We start from the raw sequence: 20,936 nt of genomic DNA, 5'->3' as shown, positions 1-20,936 counted from the left end.
ATAGCAGGAGGAGATGGAGTTACAAGCTGGTTGATAGTAGTAAACAAAAACCTTGGGTTATGTTTATTGCTAGCAATCAGATCAGAAAAGCAGGCACCTCGCGAATCTTTAATAATCTGGTTCAAATTAAACAGTAGTTCCCTCATGTAGAGGCGGTGGACTTCAAGTTTGTGCTTTTTCCAATTTCACTCAGCCTTCCCTTTATTCCCTTCTTTGTTGTCTAATGTTGTTGTGATTCCAAGGGGTTTTATTAATAACTGGGACAGCCCTGGATGTACACTGAACAAAATTATAAATGCAACACTTTTGTTATTGCAGAGATAATCCATCCACCTCACAGGTGTGGCATATCAAGATGCTGATCAGGCAGCATGGGTATTGCACAGGTGTGCCATAGGCTGGCCACAATAAAAGGCCCCTCGAAAATGTGCAGTTCCATCACACAGCACAATGCCACAGATGTCGCAAGTTTTGAGGGAGCGTGCAATTGGCATGCTGACTGCAGGAATGTCCACCAGAGCTGATGTCCGTGAATTGAATGTTCATTTCTCTACCATAAGCCGTCTCCACCAGCCCAGGACCTCCACATCCAGAATCTTCACCTCCAAGATCGTCTGAAACCAGCCACCCGGACAGCTGCTGCAACAATCGATTTGCATAACCAAAGAATTTCTGCACAAACTGTCAGGAACCGTCTCAGGGAAGCTCATCTGCATGCTCATTGTCCTCATCGGGGTCTCGACCTGACTGCAGTTCATCATCGTAACCGACTTGAGTAGGCAAATGCTCACATTCGATGGCGTCTGGCACTTTGGAGAGGTGTTCTCTTCATGGATAAATCCCGGTTTTCACTGTACAGGGCAGATGGCAGATGGCGTTGTGTGGGTGAGCGGTTTGCTGATGTCAACGTTGTGGATAGAGTGGCCCATGGCGGCGGTGGGGTTATGGTATGGGCAGGCATGTGTTATGGACAACGAACACAGGTTTTATTGATGGCATTTTGAATGCACAGAGATACCGTGACGAGATCCTGAGGCCCATTGTTGTGCCATTCATCCACGACCATTACCTCATGTTGCAGCATGATAATGCACGGCCCCATGTTGGGGGCTAAGTCCGTTGCTCTACACTCCCAGACCAACACCTGCACAATAAAGTTTGCAGATGACACTACGGTCATGGGACTGATCAGTGGTGGGGAGGAGACGGCATACAGAAGAGAGGTGGCAGGACTGGTGGCCTAGTGTCAGGAAAATAATATCTCCTTGAACACAACCAAGACAAAGGAGATGATTATTGATCCTAAAAGGGGGAGGAGGGAACAGCACACCCCACTGTACATCGGTGAGACAGAGGTATAGAGCATGAAAACCTTTAAATTCCTCGGAAGCCACATCAGCGAGGACCTCACCTGGTCTCACCACACCCACCGGCTCCTGAAGAAAGCCCAGCAGAGACTATACTTCCTAAGAAGGCTGAGGAAATTCGGCATGGCAACCAAGATCCTCAGCAACTTCTATAGATGTACAGTCGAGAGCATCATCACCAGCTCAGTCACCGTGTGGCATGGCAGCTGCACTGCTCAGGACAGGAAGGCTCTCCAGGGTGTAATAAAAACTGCACAATTCATCTCTGGAGCAGCCTTCCCATCACTACAGGACATCTACACAACCAGGGTCATCAGGAGGGCCCACAACATCATAAAGGACAATACACACCCACAACACAGTCTCTTCACACTCCTGCCGTCAGGGAGGCACTACAGGAGTGTGAAAGCAAGGACAAAAAGACTCTAACAGTTTCTACACCCAGGTCATCAGACTCTTAAACAGTACTAGCCTTGTATTTATACTGTACATATGATAATAAACCTTTTGAATCTTGAATGTTGCAAGGATCTGTACACAATTCCTGGAAGCTGAAAACATCCCAGTTCTTGCATGGCCAGCATACTCAGACATATCACCCATTGAGCATGTTTGGGATGCTCTGGATTGGCGTATACGACAGCATGTTCCAGGTCAAGAGTGGACCAACATTCCACAGGCCACAATCAACAACCTGATAAACTCTATGCGAAGGAGATGTGTTGCACTGCGTGAGGCAAATGGTGGTCACACCAGATACTGACTGTTTTCTGGTCCCCCCCCACCCCAATACAGTGAAAGTGAAACTGCACATTTTCAAGTGGCCTTTTATTGTGGCCAGCCTAAGGCACACCTGTGCAATACCCATGCTTTCTGATCAGCATCTTGATATGCCACACCTGTGAGGTGGATGGATTATCTCGGGAAAGGAGAAGTGCTCACTAACACAGATTTTGACAGATTTGTGAACAACATTTGAGAGAAATAGGCCTGTTGTGTACATAGAGAAAGTCTTAGATCTTTGAGTTCAGCTCATGATGAATGGGGCAAAAACAAAAGTGTTGCGTTTATAATTTTGTTCAGTGTATATGGAGTGAAAAAATCAAGGGCTGATTTACACAAATCATTAATTAATTAATAATATTGAAAAAGTGAAGAGGAGAATTGGCCAGACTAGAAAAATAGCTACAAAATGTGGCTGCTGACTGATTATTAAAGATGCGAGAGTAGATTATACGTTTCTAATTATTTATTATCAGTACCTATCAAAAGTGCTACAAGGATGGGAAAGCGTTGAACCGGTGGCCAAGGCTCATTGATGCACGTGGAGAGCGAAGGCTGGCCTGTGTGGTCCGATCCAACAGATGAGCTACTGTAGCTCAAACTGCTGAAACAGTTAATGCTGGTTCTGATAGAAAGGTGTCAGAACACACAGTGCAGAGCAGTTTGTTGGTATGGGGCTGCAGAACCTTCTAACCACTAGGGTGCCTAGGTGCTCATAATGTTATGGCTGATATGCTCTTTCTTGTAGTACTTTAATGTTGAAGTGGCCCTCCTATGAGATGAAAATATTAGCAGTGGCCCTAAACCAGTTTGAGTTTGTGACTACTGATCTACTGCAATGCATCATTATTCTGTAAGATCATCATATGTTTGTAGCCTTGCTGTCCTGTGAAAACCACGTTTCTCTAAAAACTTCCAGCCCTGTCTCCTAGAAATTCTGTTTATATACAACAATTTTTTTTTTATTTCATGAGCTTTGAGAAACAGCCTGTTTTCAGTTTATGTAGCTTAAAGCCCAGTTCAGACCAAAGGCTGAAAATGAGAAGAAACAGTTTTATAAATTGGAATCGCGAGATCTAACATTATACAAAACATTACTCAAAAATGACATATGTATGCAGGAAAATTACAAATGCTCCAGTGTCTCAACTAATTGTAGCTTAGAGCAGCAGCAGTTCACGTATTTCACTTAAACACCTGTATTGCAGCAGCTGCAGTAAGGACACTTGTCTTTGTTTTACGTTTGCTGCACTCACTGCTGATCAACTTGAAAAATCTCTATCTCCTGCCGGCTGAGGATAAACTTTGCTGACAAATGTGACCACAATTAAGAAGCGGTTGTATCCCAGCAGATAGTGCCAAATGAGCAGACACTGAAAACAGTTGGAAACACTGCACTGTTGCATTTCCAGTCCCTGTGTTGTTTGAACCGTTCTCCCTCATTGGTATCCCTGCCTTGCTCAGTGCCTGTGTCTTGTGGGAGACCTGAAATTAGATTGCCCCAGTTTTCCAGAGTGGGCTTACTGCAAAGTTACCAAGAAGCCCTTCCACACACGACATACTGTAAGTCACTGGAAATCAGGGCTGTTGTGAAAAATTCAGTTTTGGACTGACAGGTCTGAAAATGCCATTAGAAAAGCCTTTGGTTATCCAACAGTGATGTGAGAGGGCCAGCTGCTGCTGGGCTGCTTATCATCTCAGCATTTCATAGATGAAAATGATCATGAGAACTAATGGTAACTTTTTCCTTCCGTTATCTAGAAGACAAGTCAATACAATACAATAAAATGTGTCTGATAAAGGTCCAGTGTGTAAGATTTGGGAGGATCTATTGGCAGAAATGTTTTCTTATTTTTGAGCTTATTCACAATTTGTTTTTATTTTGTTAGTACCCATTGATTTGGGATTCACCAGTGTTTTCTTATTTTGCTCTTCTCTTAGGTAAGAGAACATTTTACAAGTGGTCAGAGTATTTTTTGCAAGATAAAAACATCTAGTTTTCACAGTCCACAAATTGCTTGCCCAACATAAGGAAACTTATTTTATAATCAAATTTAGATTATATGTTTCAGGGTTGTGTTTCTCAAATGGCCCTGTACAAGTATGCTCCAAAAAGCCCACACTACGGCAAGACCCCTCTCTGACAGCTTGTTTACACCACCCGCTTCTGCGTGGCGGAACGTCTGATTTTTGTTTTGGCGCCCATGTTAACAGATTAGAGCAGTCAATTCAATTCAATTCAATTTTATTTGTATAGCGCCAATTCATAACAGAAGTTATCTCAGGACACTTTTCAAATAGAGTAGGTCTAGACCGAACTCTTTAAAACATTATTTACAGAGACCCAACAGTACCACCATGAGCAAGCACTTGGCGACAAGGACAAGGAGAAACTGCCTGTTAAAAGGCAGAAACCTAGGACAGATCCTTCGGCTCTAGGTGGGTGGTCGTCTGCCTCGACCAGTTGGGGTGAAAGAGAGAGACAGAGAGAGAGAGAGAGAGAGAGAAAGAAAGAAAGAAAGAAAGAAAGAAAGAAAGAAAGAAAGAAAGAAAGAAAGAAAGAAAGAAAGAAAGAAAGAAAGAAAGAGAGAGAGAGAGAGAGAGAGAGAGAGAGAGAGACACACAGACAGACAGACAGGTGCACAGCAACAACAGTATTGGCAATGGCAATCTAGCAGGACCATGGCAGGAGGCTCCACCAGGATCGATAAGAACCTGCGAGACGAGAAAGCACAAGAACTCTGGGGAAGAAGTGAAGTTAGTAACATGCATTAATGGGACATGAATGAGTGCAGAAAGAGAGAGGAAGAGAGGAGCTCAGGGCACCATGGGAAATCCCCCGATAGCCTAGGCCTATAGCAGCATAACTAAGGGATGGTTCAGGACTCACCTGATCCAGCCCTAACTATAAGCTTTATCAAAGAGGAATGTCATAAGCCTACTCTTGAATGTGGAGAGGGTGTCTGCCTCCCGAACCACAACTGGAAGCTGGTTCCACAGGAGAGGAGCTTGGTAACTGAAGGCTCTGGCTCCTGTTCTACTTTTAGAGACTATAGGAACCACAAGTAGCCCAGCATTCAGAGAACGTAGTGTTCTAGAGGGGTAATAGGGTACTATGAGCTCTTTAAGATATGAAGGGGCCTGACCATGAAGAGCTTTATAGGTGAGGAGGAGGATTTTAAATTCAATTCTACATTTTACAGGGAGCCAGTGCAGAGTAGCTAGTACAGGAGAGATGTGATCTCTTTTTCTAGTTCCTGTCAGTACTCGTGCTGCAGCGTTCTGAATTAATTGGAGCGTTTTAATGGACTTATTGAGGCAACTTGATAATAAAGAGTTGCAGTAATCCAGCCTTGAAGTAACAAATGCATGGATTAGTTTTTCTGCATCTGTCTGTGATAGGATGTGTCTAATTTTTGTAATATTAGTTTCTAAGGTTTTTGGGAAACCTATTTGAATGCAAGACAGCGAGAAGAGCTGAGTGTAAAGTTGAAAAAGAAAGAGAGACTGAGGAAGAGAGATGTAAGAGGAGAAAGCAAAACATGGAGAGAGGGAACATTTTTTGTAATTTATTTGAATCCCCGGGGTAGACCAAGAACTCGCTGGAGTGATAATATATCTCATCTGGCCTGGGAACGCCTCGGGATCCCCAAGGATGAGCTAGAAGGCATTGTGGGGGAGAGGGACATCTGGAGTTCAGTGCTTGACTTGCTGCCACGTGACTGGTATGTGGACAATAATGGATGGATGAATCCCCATTAGTCTTTACCTTGGCTACAACCTAATTACTCTTCCTGGAGTGAAGTCAAATGTCATATAAACCAGCAGTTGGGGGTTGGGACCTAAAGGGACCTGATTAAGGGAGATTATAGCGCATAGGACGGCTTGTTTTGATGAAAATGAGGTTGTAGCTCGTTATGAGCTTTACTACAGTTGGAAAGAGGCATCCGCTGTGTTTTAAAAATGTCCCGATTATGAGTTATTGATGCGGAAAGTGTGAATATGTGAATATATTGCCAACTGCCATTGAGGCGCATGCGCACTTCTTAGCTCATAATTTCGACTTTTTTATCTCATAATTATGACTTTTTTATCTCATAATTATGACTTTTTATCTCATAATTATGACTTTCTATCATAATTTCGACTTATCTCATAATTATGACTTTCTATCTCATAATTTCGACTTACTTTGAACTTTGAGGATATTTTTATTATCAAGGCTAGGTTTTATCTGTCTTTTTTTTTCTCCTGGCAGAAATGGGCTTCCATAGGGAACAGCATTGCATTTTTTTATTTTTTTAGGCTTTTATTGCCTTTATTTGATAGGACAGCTGAAGACAGCCAGGAAAGGGGGGCAGAGAGAGAGGGGATGACAGGCAGCTGTAGGACCTTGTCGTTGTCTATTATCATCACAAGAGACTTTTCTTTTTGGTTTCTTAATTCCACACACATCATATTATTTTGATTCTTTCCCAGTTCAGAAAGGTCTCTCTCTCTGACTTTTTGACCCAGGAGGGGAGGTGAGACTGTGGCGCTGACAGTCTCCTGCACAGAGAGCCTGGTTCTTTTCAGATTCACAGATGGTATCTCTAGGTGTCAATTTGTTTTATCCTCTTCAACAGAACACTGACTCCTCCATAGATCAGAACGACACTTCACACTTAGGTTCTGGAAACCGTTGTTTTCTTACAAGAGATGTGTGATAATTTAAATGCCTTTTTTGGTTTTTAATCCCTATGGAATGGACATGGAATGTGTTTGCATCTCCTTTGATCTAAATTGTACCACCTCCAGAGAGAGGTTCCTTCAAGGTAATTTATGAGAGGTCCATTTGCTGGAGGACATTCCAATCCATAGTGGTAACAGCACCGGCATTGATATAGATTTAGTTCTGTTGGAGTATTATTGTAAAATTTCATCTTCTCAAAATCAACAGATTGCCATCCAGCATGAGAAGGTCGCAAATGTAATGCCTTTCTGATGTTCACATTCCCAGGTTGGACTAAGTTACAAAATCATGTGTGAAATGTCTGAATGTTTGATGGAACCACAGTGCCACCTTTTGGTAACATTCTGGTATAGCGTACAGTATCTTCAAAATGGACTTTGTTTTATAATTGTGTATTATTCCAAATGGTAAATGCCTGACACATAATTTTATAACAAGAATTAAGCTAACACTATACGAAATATGTACAATCCATTAGTGTTGCTTCATATGCATGTTTGTGACATTGTAACTAGTTCTGCTTTTATTTTTACATCAAGTAATTTCAGTTATGTTATGTTAAAACATGTAAACTATGTATTAAGTCATGGTGGGTTCTGTGAATGGTGAATTATGATTTCGAAACTTTAAAACACGGTAGAAGTAAGTTAATAAAGTTACAAATATAAAAATATCGCTAGAGGAAGTGACGCGATTAGCCTTTCCAGATACGCCTCCAGACTAAAACACACACATATATATATATATATATATATATAATATAATATAGATTCCGGTCACTCACTCTTCTTACTCTCTTCTTACTTTTACACTTCCAAAACTCTCTTCTTAAATTTGCTTTGGATCCATTCGTTATTTACTCTCGTTCTACTTTTAATTTCCGTACTTTACTTCGTTTGAGACACGTGTTGAATTTTCCTCACGTAATAGTTTGTGGTGCTGAAGTACTTTTTAGTACTTTTATTTTGAAGGCTCAAGACCACGAACAAAGTTAATTCTTTTATACGTTTTTTTAGTTTATATATATTGTCAAGTATTGTCGCCTTATTTACAGAAAGTGAATTTAATTTAATTCTTTGATTTACTGACTACAGAGGATTCGCCAGGCCAGCGTTTCATCCTACAGTTATTTTAGACAAGAAGTTGAATAAGTTCATAATCAAAGCCGAAGACCAACCACTCTGAGGACGTTTTCTTAATACATTTATCATAAGCCAGAAGGACATCGCAGTGGTTGACCGCTCAAGGAGACGTATAAATGTTTCAGCCGGACAAAGACATTATTCTCCAGACTATCTGCCTCCAACGCACTCAAAGCGCCAAGCCGCGCTGGGCCTTGGACTGGAGAGCTAATGGGTATCGGTGACGACACGTTCTTGGACCTGTGATTCTGAACAGCAGCCGAGCAGTACCAGCCGGAGGAGAAAGATCCTGAAGTCCCTCCATCTCTACAAAAAGTAGGCTGAAACCCACATACACTGCCGGGGTCCCACACACTTCCCAAGAGTTGGTGTCTGTCTGTGAGCTTTCATTACCATAGTTTAAGCTCAGAAGAATTTTAGATTAGGGCCTCGTAGTTTTAAAAGTTACTCCCGTATCACAAAATCCACCATCGCTCCTGAATCACCCAATATTAATAATTAATTTACTGTCCACATATTCTGTTACTTGTTATTGTTTGTTTGAATTGTCATTTCATGCTATTAACTCTTCATTAATTTAGTTAATAAACATATATAACCATATGTCCTTGTCTGTGTAGGTTGACTTGATGTGGGGAAATCGATGAATCATGTAAAAGAAATCACTACTTTAGAATATGAGATTGAATATAGATTTTGAAATTGAATACATTGATTTAAAATTGATTTGATTAGGTTTGTAGAATAATTTCCTCCGGATTATTCCAGTAACTAAACAATGGAGGTGGTGCCCCATTTACGAGTATTATTAATCACCAATGATTAATTACCTTTCTTATTAAATAGTAGTGCAACCGCTACACAGCAAAGGGCCGCAGGTCAGATTTGAACCCTGGGCTGCTGCAGCAAGGACTCAGCCTCGGTACATAGGTCACCAGCTCTACCCACTGAGCTAACCGGGCGCCCAACAGCACTGCATCTTTAGCTGTCATTTTTGTTGCATCTTCTGCGATTGAAACTTCCTGGAGGGACCTGGGACAGAGAGGGATCTGGAAACAATTTGCAACAGTGAAGTAGAAACACACTTTGTCAGATGTTCAGATGGATTTTAAACAAGCCAACAGTTGATCCCGATTAAACAACTTTATGTGGCGGTGAAACTGACATGTGAATTATTTCTATCAGCAATAATAAGATTATAAATTCAGTGTGGAGATCTGCATTCACTAAGTAAACAAAAGTTGTATATTACCGGAATCATCCTTAAAAATAAAAACAATGGAAAAAGAAAAATGCTCATTGCAGAAAAACTTTGCGTGACTGCTTGCTCGATTTGTTTGTCTATATAAGAGGCCTCAGCAGCAGTGCACCCGGCTGGCAGACAGACTGCGCTTCCCTCGCTCGCGGCCAAGATTGATCTTTGTCAGAGCCGAAGAAACACTCATTGTTTCCGAGAGAGGCAGTCCATTTATTTGAAGCCCTGCACATACTCCAGACCACAGAGGGCAGATTTAAAAGGCAACCTATAAACCCACAGAAGATTGAAGTGTGTGTGAATGTGTGTGTGTGTGTGTGTGTGTGTGTGTGTGTGTGTGTGTGTGTGTGTGTGTGTGTGTGTGTGTGTTTGTTAGTGAGGAAATCAGGCATTGTTTCATTCCAGTGAAAAGTTTGACTTTACCAATGGAATTGGCCAGTATGAAATTTTAAATGAAAACAGAGTGAGGTTTGCTGTCAAGAACCGACATCTTTACCTTTATAGTATCTTTATAATAGGAAAACATACTTACAGTATATACATTTCATGAACACATAACAGTCCAAACACTCAATGCAATGTGTAAAAGCATCTGTCACTATTATTTTAATATATAAACCTTTACAGCAGTAAGGCAGCTTCATCCCACCATGGAATATGTGTCTGCCCTTTTTGTTCCGACACAGTCCTTAGCTTTCAATGTCTTACTTTTTACCGTCTTCTTCTGTTTGTAAGAAGGGTTGGGAGGGTTAGTGTAATCAATTACAATTACCTGTTGAAAAATGTAGAAACCTAATCCAAGTATCACAATATTACAGTGACGTAACTTGGATTGATTAAAAGACAAAATAAAATAAATATCAAGATGACTTGACTCTAATGTAACCTTAGAAAAGAAAATGGAAATCATAATAATCGTGAAATTTCCACCCAGTTAAAGCATTTTTGATTATTATGAACTGGCAGCTGTAAGAATAGCTATAGTTTCATGTGTGCATTATAGTATATCATTCTTTATTTTACAATGTATTTTAAATATGTAATCCTGCTAATCTGTCTGATTACATATTTTTTACATTTCTAAAGTTGATTGTACTGATTACAAACAAGATGGCATTAGAAATCTATACATTGTTTTTTTTTAATCTTGAGACATTTTTCCAAGTTTCCAATTCTTTCATTTAACTTATCACTTAGTCTATAAAAAAAATAAAAAAAATCTCCTATTCTCTTATTTTCAATAGAATCTGTGGTCTGTTTCTGAAGAATTCTGTAGAGAATATCTACATGCATGAGGGCAGAGTGGGAAAAAGATATAAAGAAATGAAAATTAACGGTCCGGAAGTGCGGACAGGCAGTGGGCTTGTTGGATTGACACGCTGTCCCAAGACTGATCATCCCATATTTTTTCAAAACACTGTTTCAAAGTGTCCTGATGTTTAAACACAGTGTGGACGGTGCAGCTTTTAAAGTACCACCTTGTTTGTCCTGACGCTGGGATCCTCCTGACACACACTTCATCCAGGACTGCAGTTCTCTTGAGGGAAAAACATTGCAAAGCTGAGATTTTGGCAAAAAATATTCTGTCAGGTGTTTGAGATGTGCAGGCCTGCCGCATAATGAGGTTTAACTGGAGGGCATAGCAGTGCACAAAGTGCGCGTGAGGGAACACTTCCTTTCACCTGGCCTGTAGGCCGGATGATGCGCTGCTCATTACAGCTGCCCCATCGTATGTCTGTCGATCAGTTTGTTCCCCAACTTATATGGCTGCGAGTTTTTCGAGTCCCGCTGCAGTCCTGTCCACTAACGGGGAGAAAGTGAGGACTCTTTCCACCACCATGGAGGCTTCAGTGATGTACCTGAGTACAATCACACTGGCTTACACAGGCCACATCTGTTGTCTCGTCAGCTTGCACAGCCACAAAAGATGCCTGCAATATTTCATCCACCAGTTTTTGTCCATAAATAGCTAACATACAGTCAAGCAACTTATTTTGGCTGGTCTTAGACGTGTACTTGGCAACCTGTGTGTTTGACAGGTGATCAACTAATTGACTGTCTAAAAAAGAGAACTGGTCGACGAGGTCCAGAAACACGCCCCGCTGGAATGAAGTGGGAGATTCATCGAACCCCCGCAGGGCAAGCTCATGTCCCCCACAAAATTGTGTACAGTCCACAATCCGTGATAGTGAATGCCTGTTTTTCTTTACCAGCTCATTGTGTCTCTGTACAGCGGTGCGGTGGCCCTCATCAAGCTGACAGGCGATGTTCACTTTACCCAGCAATGACAGCTTTACACTATTTCCAGTGTGGCTTGTGCTGCATTCATGTTTCCTAATTTTGTCGGTTAAAAGTTTCAAATCCACAATTCCTTGTTGGGTCCAAGCAGTGTCTCCTCCAAAAAGCAAGCATCGGTCAAAGTGCATCTGCTTGCGAAAACAGCAACAAATTGATTAAAAAAAAGATATAGGCTAGTACCGAATACTCTCAAAGACAAGAGTAAAACAAGAGTTGATTGAGCAGCCTAGACCTTGCCGAGAGATGCTTAGACTGTGAACATTTTATTTCCTGGTGAGTTAATGGGTTGATTGAATACCTGGCTGAAATTAATATCTGGTACAGATAATTAAGTTTTTACAAGTACTAGTATCAAACAAGTAGAATATGAATGTGAATAAACGTACTCAAATACCCAACATACTCTTACCCAAATTTTATTTTAAAATGTTCATTCTTGTAAATATGTAAATATAGCAACTTCTGATCAAACCATATCAACTTCCAGCTAGCCCCTCCCACTTACGGTTTAGGCACCACCCCCCTCTTCTTTTCAAATACGGATTGAATAATTTGGTTGGTTGGTTGGTTGAACAGATAATGGTGTAGCTACTTGTTCATCCCTCGCATTGTCACATCTTAAATTAGCTAATGTGTGCAGGACACTAGCTAATTAGCTACATGAATCATAGGTAATTCTGAAAGCTCATGTTATCAAAATTGTAGCTAACTAGCTAGCTAATGTATATCAATCATCAGTTAGCTAGTTAACTATAACATTTTGCCAACACTAACACCATATATTTGTCGCTGTTATCTATTAACCATCTTCAGAAGGTGGTTGTCTGTTCTACATTAGCCTAGCACGTAGCATATCTAAGTACAGGAAAGGAGAAAGTCGACCAAGGATCTGACTAAGGTTATTGGAGTACAACTGTAAAACAAATATTCACACATTGAGTCACGTAACTGGCTCTGGCTAGACGTTATTACAGCAGAACGAATGGCCATGGGTACAAAAATAAAAACTAAGTTGTAATAAACCTCCACTGCTAACCGGGTTTAGTCTTTTCGTTCTGTAGTCCTGATGATGGTAACTACAGGTCCCCAGAGTGGTCTTCTATACATGATGTTTGAGCATTTATAAGCTGAGCTGTGCTAACAAATTACTTTGTTCCTCAGAAGTGAACTATATGATGTTAAAGTATTGAGGACAACATTTTTGAATCAAACCATCAACCGTTTTTTGGCCATCCACTGCGGGGATCATCTGTTAAAAGAGTTAAAGCTGCCTCTGACCCTCTGGTGTACTCCGATAATGTGCTGTCACACTACGTTTTGCTCTAGTAAAAAGTGCCCCCCGAGAAAAAGAAAAAAAAAAAAAAAAACATATCCAGAAAGAAAAATTAGGCCCTACCACATGACAGGGAAATTGTATCTGAATCAAAAGCAAGCGTGCTCCACTGACATTTCAGCAACAATGAGCCTACAAACTCTGAGAAAGCTCACTGTCAAATGCCTTTCCATCAATTTTGCTGGTGCAGAAAATGGGATGGAGGCTGTTTTAAAAAGATGTGACGGTTTATTACAGCGCAGATGACATGTCCATCACAGTCTGGCTGTGAGACACCTCAACATGAGCTGGGAATCTGCAACGGCATGACTAATCACATTAAATTAGAATGAATCACAACCACAAGTATGTAATTTGACTGTTTCAAATGGGAGGGTTTAGGGGGGAGTGGAGGAGCTGCTGCATCTAAATGACATTCAAATGAAGTGTCTACTGACATTGAGACAGCAGCCAACAGCAGGGTTCATCCCCAATTTGAGGAGTTATTTAGTGTCTGTAAAGGCCCGGACAGACCAACACGATTATCGGACGTCGTCGGACAGTCGGGCGAGGTCGGGGACTCGAGACGGTTTGGTGTGTCCCGCGCCGTCGTCAGTCGGCGTTCATTTTGGGCGATTTGACACGTAGAACCGGCCAGTGGCCGTCGGCCTCAATGACCAATCTTATTGATGGAGTGCTAGCCCTTGACTAGAGAATCAGTGAGTGCACGAGAAAACCGGAAGTGACGATGGTAAACATACTACGCCAACGCCAATCTTGTTATTATTAGCCATCGTATTTTCCGTTCAGCGAGTAATGAGAATAACGATCCTCCTTGACTACTATCAACACTCTCTGATGAAAACAATGACTGACAACAGCGTGCTCTGTGTTTACTAGGTCTAGAGTGATCTGTCAATTCAGGTTCTAATTTTTTTGGGGCAACAACACAGATTAGCGCCGCCTGCTGTTATGGGGACGTATTACGCCTCGCGCACGCGCAGAACGTACGCTCCAGTCGCCGCCGGTTTGGTGTGTTCGGAGGCACTTTTTTGACCGACTCGGGGAGACGGGAGCCGACTGATCAGTCTGACTGCTTTTCTGCCGACGGTCGGCCGTCGGGTTGGTGTGTCCTGGCCTTAAAAGGACTGATACTATGACAGGGATTTTTTTGTTGTTTTTCATATTGTTTGAATCATACCTATGGAAGCCCATTTCCGCCAAAGTGACGAAAAAAAAAGATTCTTTAAGTCATTATAATTGTTATAGTCGGTAGTTGCTAGCGTTTTCTCCTCCCTGGTTTTCCTGTCTCTGTGTGTGTTTGGACTCCTCCCACTCTCCATGATTACCTGCTCACCTGTCTGACTGCCCAAACCTGCCAGTAATCAACTCATCAGCCCTGCAATATATAAACCCTGGTTCTCCATCCACTCTCCACCAGATCGTTCTGTTATGTTAAACAGAGGAACCCACAAGGAGAATACAAACTCGGTTACGATTTCCAAAGACAGGCTATTGAGAACCAGGGAATGAAATGTGAAGCCCCCGCTGGCAGTGGTGAGAGGATTATAGCTGAGATCCAGGCAGAGTGGAACTGAATGTGGAGGCAGCATGGCAGATAGGAAGGAAGGTAGCTGAGGTGAAGGTGTATGATCCTGAGGCACGGGAAAAAAGAAGGTTAAAGTTCACAGCATGTACTGGGGGAAAGTTCTCTAACTGGCCAAGAACATTATTACCAGGCTTGTAGAGACAACGATCTGGCAGAAAGTGGATGAAGAACCAGGGTTTATATACTGCAGGGCTGATGAGTTGATTGCTGGCAGGTTTGGGCAGTCAGACAGGTGAGCAGATTATCAGGGAGAATGGGAGGAGTCCACACACACACACACACACACACACACACACACACACACACACACACACACAGACACACACACAAGGGAAACCAGGGAGGAGAAAACTCTTGCAACTACTGACTATAATAATAAAGAGAAACTTTCTCAAAATTAGATACTATCTCATTATTTTGACTTAGTATCTCAATATAATGAGAAGCCTAAATTAGAACAGGCCTGTGTGTTGTTTCCTCATATGCTCCAAAGCAACAGAAGCAAGTGAAGTTGTTGGCAGACAAAATGGATACCCTCATTAAAGCGGGGGGTGGCGGTGCGGATGGTGAGGTAGGCCTGCTTTGTCGTACAAAGAAGCCTGCCATTTTTGGTTGCGTTTTTCTGTCCATTTGGCTGTGTACAATGCGAGAGAAAATCACATGCAATCATCAAACGTATAGCTATGACAACCACATGTAAACGCAACGCGGTTTGGAATGAAAGGGAGACAACAGGATATAATAACACGGCGGATATCACTCGGCCTACTTTTTTTTTTTTTTTCGACGACGTAGTCAAGGCGGCAGGCGTGTGTTGCTAAGGCGGCCGCCTTAGCTGCAAAGTGCTGCGGGAAACCCTGAGGTTTTTGCTCTTATCAAAGGAGCATAATAGATCTCTGCCTGGTTTATCCACACTCTTCAGCTCGTCTTGCATACTGAGCTTGCTTCAGTCTGTGATTCAGGATCCTCTCTAGTTTTGTGATCCCAAGCTCCTTCCTGAGCCACCTTTTTTCTTTTACAACTCAGCGAGCACCCTCTCACCTATTCATCTAATACCCTTCAAACAGAGGCGTCATAAATATGGAATGTTCCCTGCTCACCAGGCAAAAGGTCTTTCTTGACATGTCTTTAAATTACCCCACAAAAACCTCCGGTGTCAGGCAGAATTTTACTCTTGACCTTTTCCTGCTACAACGTGGATAAGACTATTAAAAGGCATTTACTATACCTTATAAAGAGAGAACCGTAGAGAGAGATGTATGAGAATCCTCTTGGAACATTTTTCAGCATTGAGATAATCATTTTCAAATGTCTGATCTTGTACAGGCTGTACTCTCAGAGGGCTGAGTCTGATCTGAAGTTGTGTTTTAGAGTATTCTTCTCGGACTTCAGAACTGTTGCAGTATAAAGTAATACATGGACATATGTAGGTGAGAGAGCTTATCAATATTCATCTGCTATATATTCAGTTTTAATTAATGAAGTGCAAAATTGTAGACGGTGCTAATATGCCAAAAATTACATCTATTTTTGCACAATATGTCCATAAACCAATATAATGAGAACTTACCATCTACTGACTTAAAAACGTGACCCCTCTCTGATGTCTGCATATAATTTCCTGTTGGGTGATTCTAGTCCAGGCAATGCCAAGGACATAGTGCTTTTGTTGGAGACTATTTGCGATGGTGGATTAATCCACATTTGGTTTTAGTGAGTATTTGGGGTAGCAGGACGGTGTATGTGATAAACTAGTGTTTGTGTTCATGGTAATGAAAGGGCATGTCACACAGTGTGGCTCATTGATGTGTTTTTAATAGTTTTTGTGGACAACAATAATTCAATTCAATTTTATTTGTATAGCGCCAATTCATAATAGAAGTTATCTCAGGACCTTTTTAATTTGGGCAGTTCTAGACTGAACTCTTTAAAACATTATTTACAGAGACCCAACAGTACCACCATGAGCAAGACCTTGGCGACAAGGGCAAGGAAAAACTGCCTGTCAAAAGGCAGAAACCTAGGACAGATCCTTCGGCTCTAGGTGGGTGGTCGTCTGTCTCGACCAGTGGGGGGGGAGAGAGAGATCAGGATGATTTGATACACACAATGCTAACAGTAGATACATTGTGTTGTACAGTGTTGGCTCAGCACATGGGATTTGGGAAGAAAGACAAATATATATGCATGTTCCACACCCACCAGATCACCTTTTTACATTCAAAATTTTCTTTGAATTTCCTTAATTAAATCATGGAACATATAGATAGGATTAAGCAATCTTAAATCTCTTGGGCTACTGGGCAACTGTAAAACTAGTTGGACTAACCCAATTAAATTAGTCAGACCCAAACCTAAGTAAGTTGAATCAAACTTACTGAATTAATCAAAATATTTTTTTTGAGTGTAAGAGTGACTGTCTGCGGAGTTAGGACAACAGACAGAGAGTATGAGTCCAAGACAAAAAAAGAAAAGAAGCAGCAGTTTGTCAACTCTCCACAAGCATGCCTTTAATTGCTGAGTAGCAGCATTTGTGCCGAGCTCTCCGGAGGACATCTCTGAGTTTTAAGATGTTAATGTGAGGTGATTGAGTGGTTCAACAAGCATAACTCTGCCTGGGGGTGTCTTCCTCCTCCCGCCCATCCCCTCTTTCAGCCTCAGCGGGGTCATTTGGAGCGGAGAGAAAAGAGGCTGTGCTGCTCATTACTGCTGCCTTGCCCGTTGGCCCCTGTGGACACAGTGGCCATAGCTCAGCAGTCCTGGCCCTACCAAAAAAACAGGAGGGGAATAAGGATGAGAGGTATTGACTGTATATCACTGAGGCCTAATGTAGGCCCCCAGAGGCAAACAGAACAGCCTTGGAAAATATGTCACCCCAGCTTCAGTCCACATTTATCCTTTGGTGTTTGTGGTAAGTTTTTGCTCTGAAAGTCAAGCAATAATAAAGCAAATGCAATGGAAACTGGTTATACTGTCATCTTAACAGATTGTGTAGGGAGGCAGATATCAGTGGAGAAAGTCAAAACTGGCACTGTAGTAATTTACACTCAAAGTCAACAAAACACTCAACTTTAACACAGGAGACCACTGTCTGGTTCCTGTGTACCAACCAACAGCCACTGTCTACTTTCACAGTGCAAGGCTTAGAGCCCAACTCAGATTTATTGCTCAGATCAGATTTTTCTCATTTTGGCTCTCATTATGACATTATGTTCTTTAAATATGGCCCATATAAGATTCCATTGTGAACATGTCACGGTCCTGAAGTAACCAGCATGACAAATGTTGATCTAGATCAGTGGTTCCCAACCTTTTTCCTTCAGGGACCCCTTTTCTATCATTACGTTAACGATGCCTGAAGAAGTTATATATTTTATGGATATTAAAAGAACAACTGATAAACTGTACAGCTGTGGGAGGTTGGTGTACAGCAAGCAGTTTGGATGGATTTTGAGCAGATTATTTCCTGAAAATATTACATCAGAGGTGAGTTTTTCTGATTGTTTTAGGAACTTTTTATACAATTATCTGTCTGTATTATGTATTTTTAACAAACATACATTATATCTAAGCATTTTTATTTAGGTTTATTTCAAATTAAGAAGGCCTCATGACCCCCCATGAAGCTTTGGCGACCCATAGTGGGTGTCCCAACCCCTACTTTGGCAACCCCCATGTTGGGAGCCATTGATCTAGACCACTGGTTTTCAAACTATGTTATGTGTACCACTGGTGGTATGTGAGCTGCCTCTTGTGGTATGCAGAAGAATCTTTGAAGTATTAAAAAACAATTAAAAATCCAATGTGTAACATTTAGAAGGATATAATGATATATTGAAACTTTCTACTTTCAGCAGATGTGAAGACATCCTTCTAATATTAAACTCTGCGCATACATCATTCAAACATCACACTGTAGGATGAAAAACACAGTTTTGACTAAAGCTTGACTTCATATAGTACAGAACAGCAGCCTTCCATATTCTTGTCACATGGTTTGCTTACCCATCTATGCACTGTATACTATGCAGCATACACAATCATCCTTAGAAGAACTTTACTCTAGTTTTTCTACTTCCTGTGCATCTACTTCCATCCCCCTCCTTGTTGCTGTCCCATCAGTTTGGGCTTAGCCTATTCAGGCCCCTAAGTATCTGTATACAAGTGTGCAAACAGCTCACTAATAAGAGTGAGGAGGCAAGTGCAGGAGCCCAAGGGGCTGAAAAGCTAATACACAGAGCTGGTGGATGCTTGGAAAAATAATGCCTGGAAGCGTCTGGCTGCTCTGTAGCCGCTGCCAAATGTTCCCAGGCACAGGCTGGGATAGTTAAAGTAAAATTACTGCCACAGCCGCCCGAGGGCTCCACCCCTGTGTTGTTTTGTCAAGTACAACACTTGCAATATTGGTCTATTTTATTCACCTCATAGGATCTGAGAATCCCAGAAGTGCTGTATTGTCTGTTGAGCGGTTTGCATCATCATCAGAATGTGGGCAGTGGTAAAAGAGGGGCTCATAGTGATTAACTGCAGTATTGATTTTACAGGGCTCTTCAGCCATATACTGAGATCTGTCTTTGTAACAGCAGCTTGTCCTCTTTGAGTTTGCTGGAAAGCAGCAGCTCACCAACCTTTGTTTTTTTATACATTTTAAAGCTCTCATTAAATGCCTGTGTCTGTTTATAGGGCTGCAGGGTTAATTAATCTCCTGTGCCAAATTATGCTCCTGGTAGCCAAAGAGCTAAATCTACACTGCTGCTGTGTCTTATGTCTGCATCAAAAAAGAATTCGCACAAAGAATCTGAATTCTAAATAAACTTAATGTTCTCGAGACCCTCTTACCAGTTCCAAGGTGGGTGGAGGTCCTGGCTGCAGATGTATATTTTGTGGTGAATTTAGTGAAACTATTTAAAACCCCTAAATTCTGCTAGCCCCCGCCCTTCCAGCAAATTTTAAAAATGCAGCAAAGAGAATCATATAGCTGGCATGGGCTTGTGGCTACAGAGTGTGTGACGCAGGAGGTAATAGTAAGCCTCCAGGAATAGCACTGTCTTTGAAGCCAATTTGATTATTGTAATTACAGCAATGGTGTCTGTCACTTAATGCACAATGACCCCAAAAAGTCTTTTTCCCATAAGCTTACATTGCGAAAGACTGAATACATTTTTTTTGAGTGTCAGCATCGCATCGAAATTACTCTTTCACTCTGGATTGGAACCATTAGTTGAGTAACATTAGGGAAAGTCTAGAAGACGAAAGTTAGCGTAGGTCTAAACTAAAGCTTAGCGGCTCGGCCAACAGAAGTCTCGAGTTCAGGCGCTCTAGGGGCCACACGATGCAGACTTAATTATACAGTCTATGCCTTAAACCTAGTACAATGTTTTGGTCTAAGTGAACTTCCTCAGGTATACATCATATTAAAAGCATAAAATGAATAAGCAGTAGTGACGGTGTGCAGGGGCTTTTCAGTTTTCATCTGGTTGTGCGGCCTCTCATACATTATAGATGAATTTTGGCTTACAGTAATACTGCAGTATGCAGTTGTAGTATTCATGCCTTTTTAAAAAAAAGCTTTGGAGTGGATCAAATGCACACTTCACCTCTGACTTGTCTTGAGCCTTTCTGAAGAGACATCTGGAGTGTTAGTCAGACCTTAACTTCTGCTGGTTGGACATTGAAAGAAATGAGTGAGTGACTGTGATTTGGAGAGCTTAATTAGAGTTGCCATTGTCTTATGCAAGACAGTTTTCACACCTCTTGAACCTAATGCTACACAACCACCATCCCAACACATTTTAACTGATAACAGAGGATCTTTTTATCTGTTTGAAATCATTTCTGTGAATAGCGTCTGTGGTTTGTGAGCCATCGGGCTTGTGTGATACTAATTTGAATGGCACAGAGTCAGCACTGTTCCTCATATTACAGAGACATCATTCTCTCCATATCATTTTTATTATGAGGATGGATATTGATTTCAAAGCTCCTTGAGTACCTCTTCAGGAAGATACAGTAGTCTTGACTCAGATTTGTTTGACTTATTCTCTGCAAACCCTCTTACACATTTTTGACCTTAATACAAATTCTTTGTTTGAATTGTCCAACGTCTAAATGTATATTGTTTTTATTCAGATAATGTATTAAATCAGTTGTACAAGTACCTTGATTAGTATAAATGTATCTTTAAAATACTTATTTACAGTTTGTAAAGTAAATAAGTTTAGTGTTTCTCACTAAAACTCATTTATCTTCAGGCCTAACAAATCTGTTGAATGCATGTTCTTCCCAGTATTTGGGCGGCTATTTTGTTCCTTGCCTCTGCTAGCACATAGTTACATTTACTGATCCAACTGTCAGTCAGTGGAATAATGTGAAGCCTTTGGCAGAAACATGCATTTCATTACGTATGCTTCATTCATGCGCAACAATGGTCACTTGCCA

At 41.4% G+C, this 20,936-nt stretch overlaps 2 long non-coding RNA genes across 2 annotated transcripts in view; one reads left to right on the top strand and one right to left on the bottom strand.

Annotated features, from left to right (window-relative positions):
- Positions 1–4,630, top strand: part of LOC127354525 (uncharacterized) — a 69,046-nt gene extending 64,416 nt beyond the window's left edge. Inside the window, exon 3 of the long non-coding RNA XR_007881573.1 lies at positions 4,590–4,630. This is a non-coding gene — a long non-coding RNA (uncharacterized LOC127354525). The remainder of the gene's footprint in view (positions 1–4,589) is intronic.
- The window catches only part of LOC127354490 (uncharacterized), a 94,973-nt gene extending 89,508 nt beyond the window's left edge, over positions 1–5,465 (bottom strand). The window contains exon 1 of the long non-coding RNA XR_007881557.1: positions 5,041–5,465. This is a non-coding gene — a long non-coding RNA (uncharacterized LOC127354490). The remainder of the gene's footprint in view (positions 1–5,040) is intronic.
- Positions 5,466–20,936: the final 15,471 nt, after the last annotated feature.

The sequence above is a fragment of the Dicentrarchus labrax genome, unplaced genomic scaffold (genome assembly GCF_905237075.1).
Source record: "Dicentrarchus labrax unplaced genomic scaffold, dlabrax2021, whole genome shotgun sequence".
In the NCBI taxonomy this organism is placed as follows: domain Eukaryota; kingdom Metazoa; phylum Chordata; class Actinopteri; family Moronidae; genus Dicentrarchus; species Dicentrarchus labrax.
This window is presented reverse-complemented; position numbering and strand designations above follow the sequence as displayed.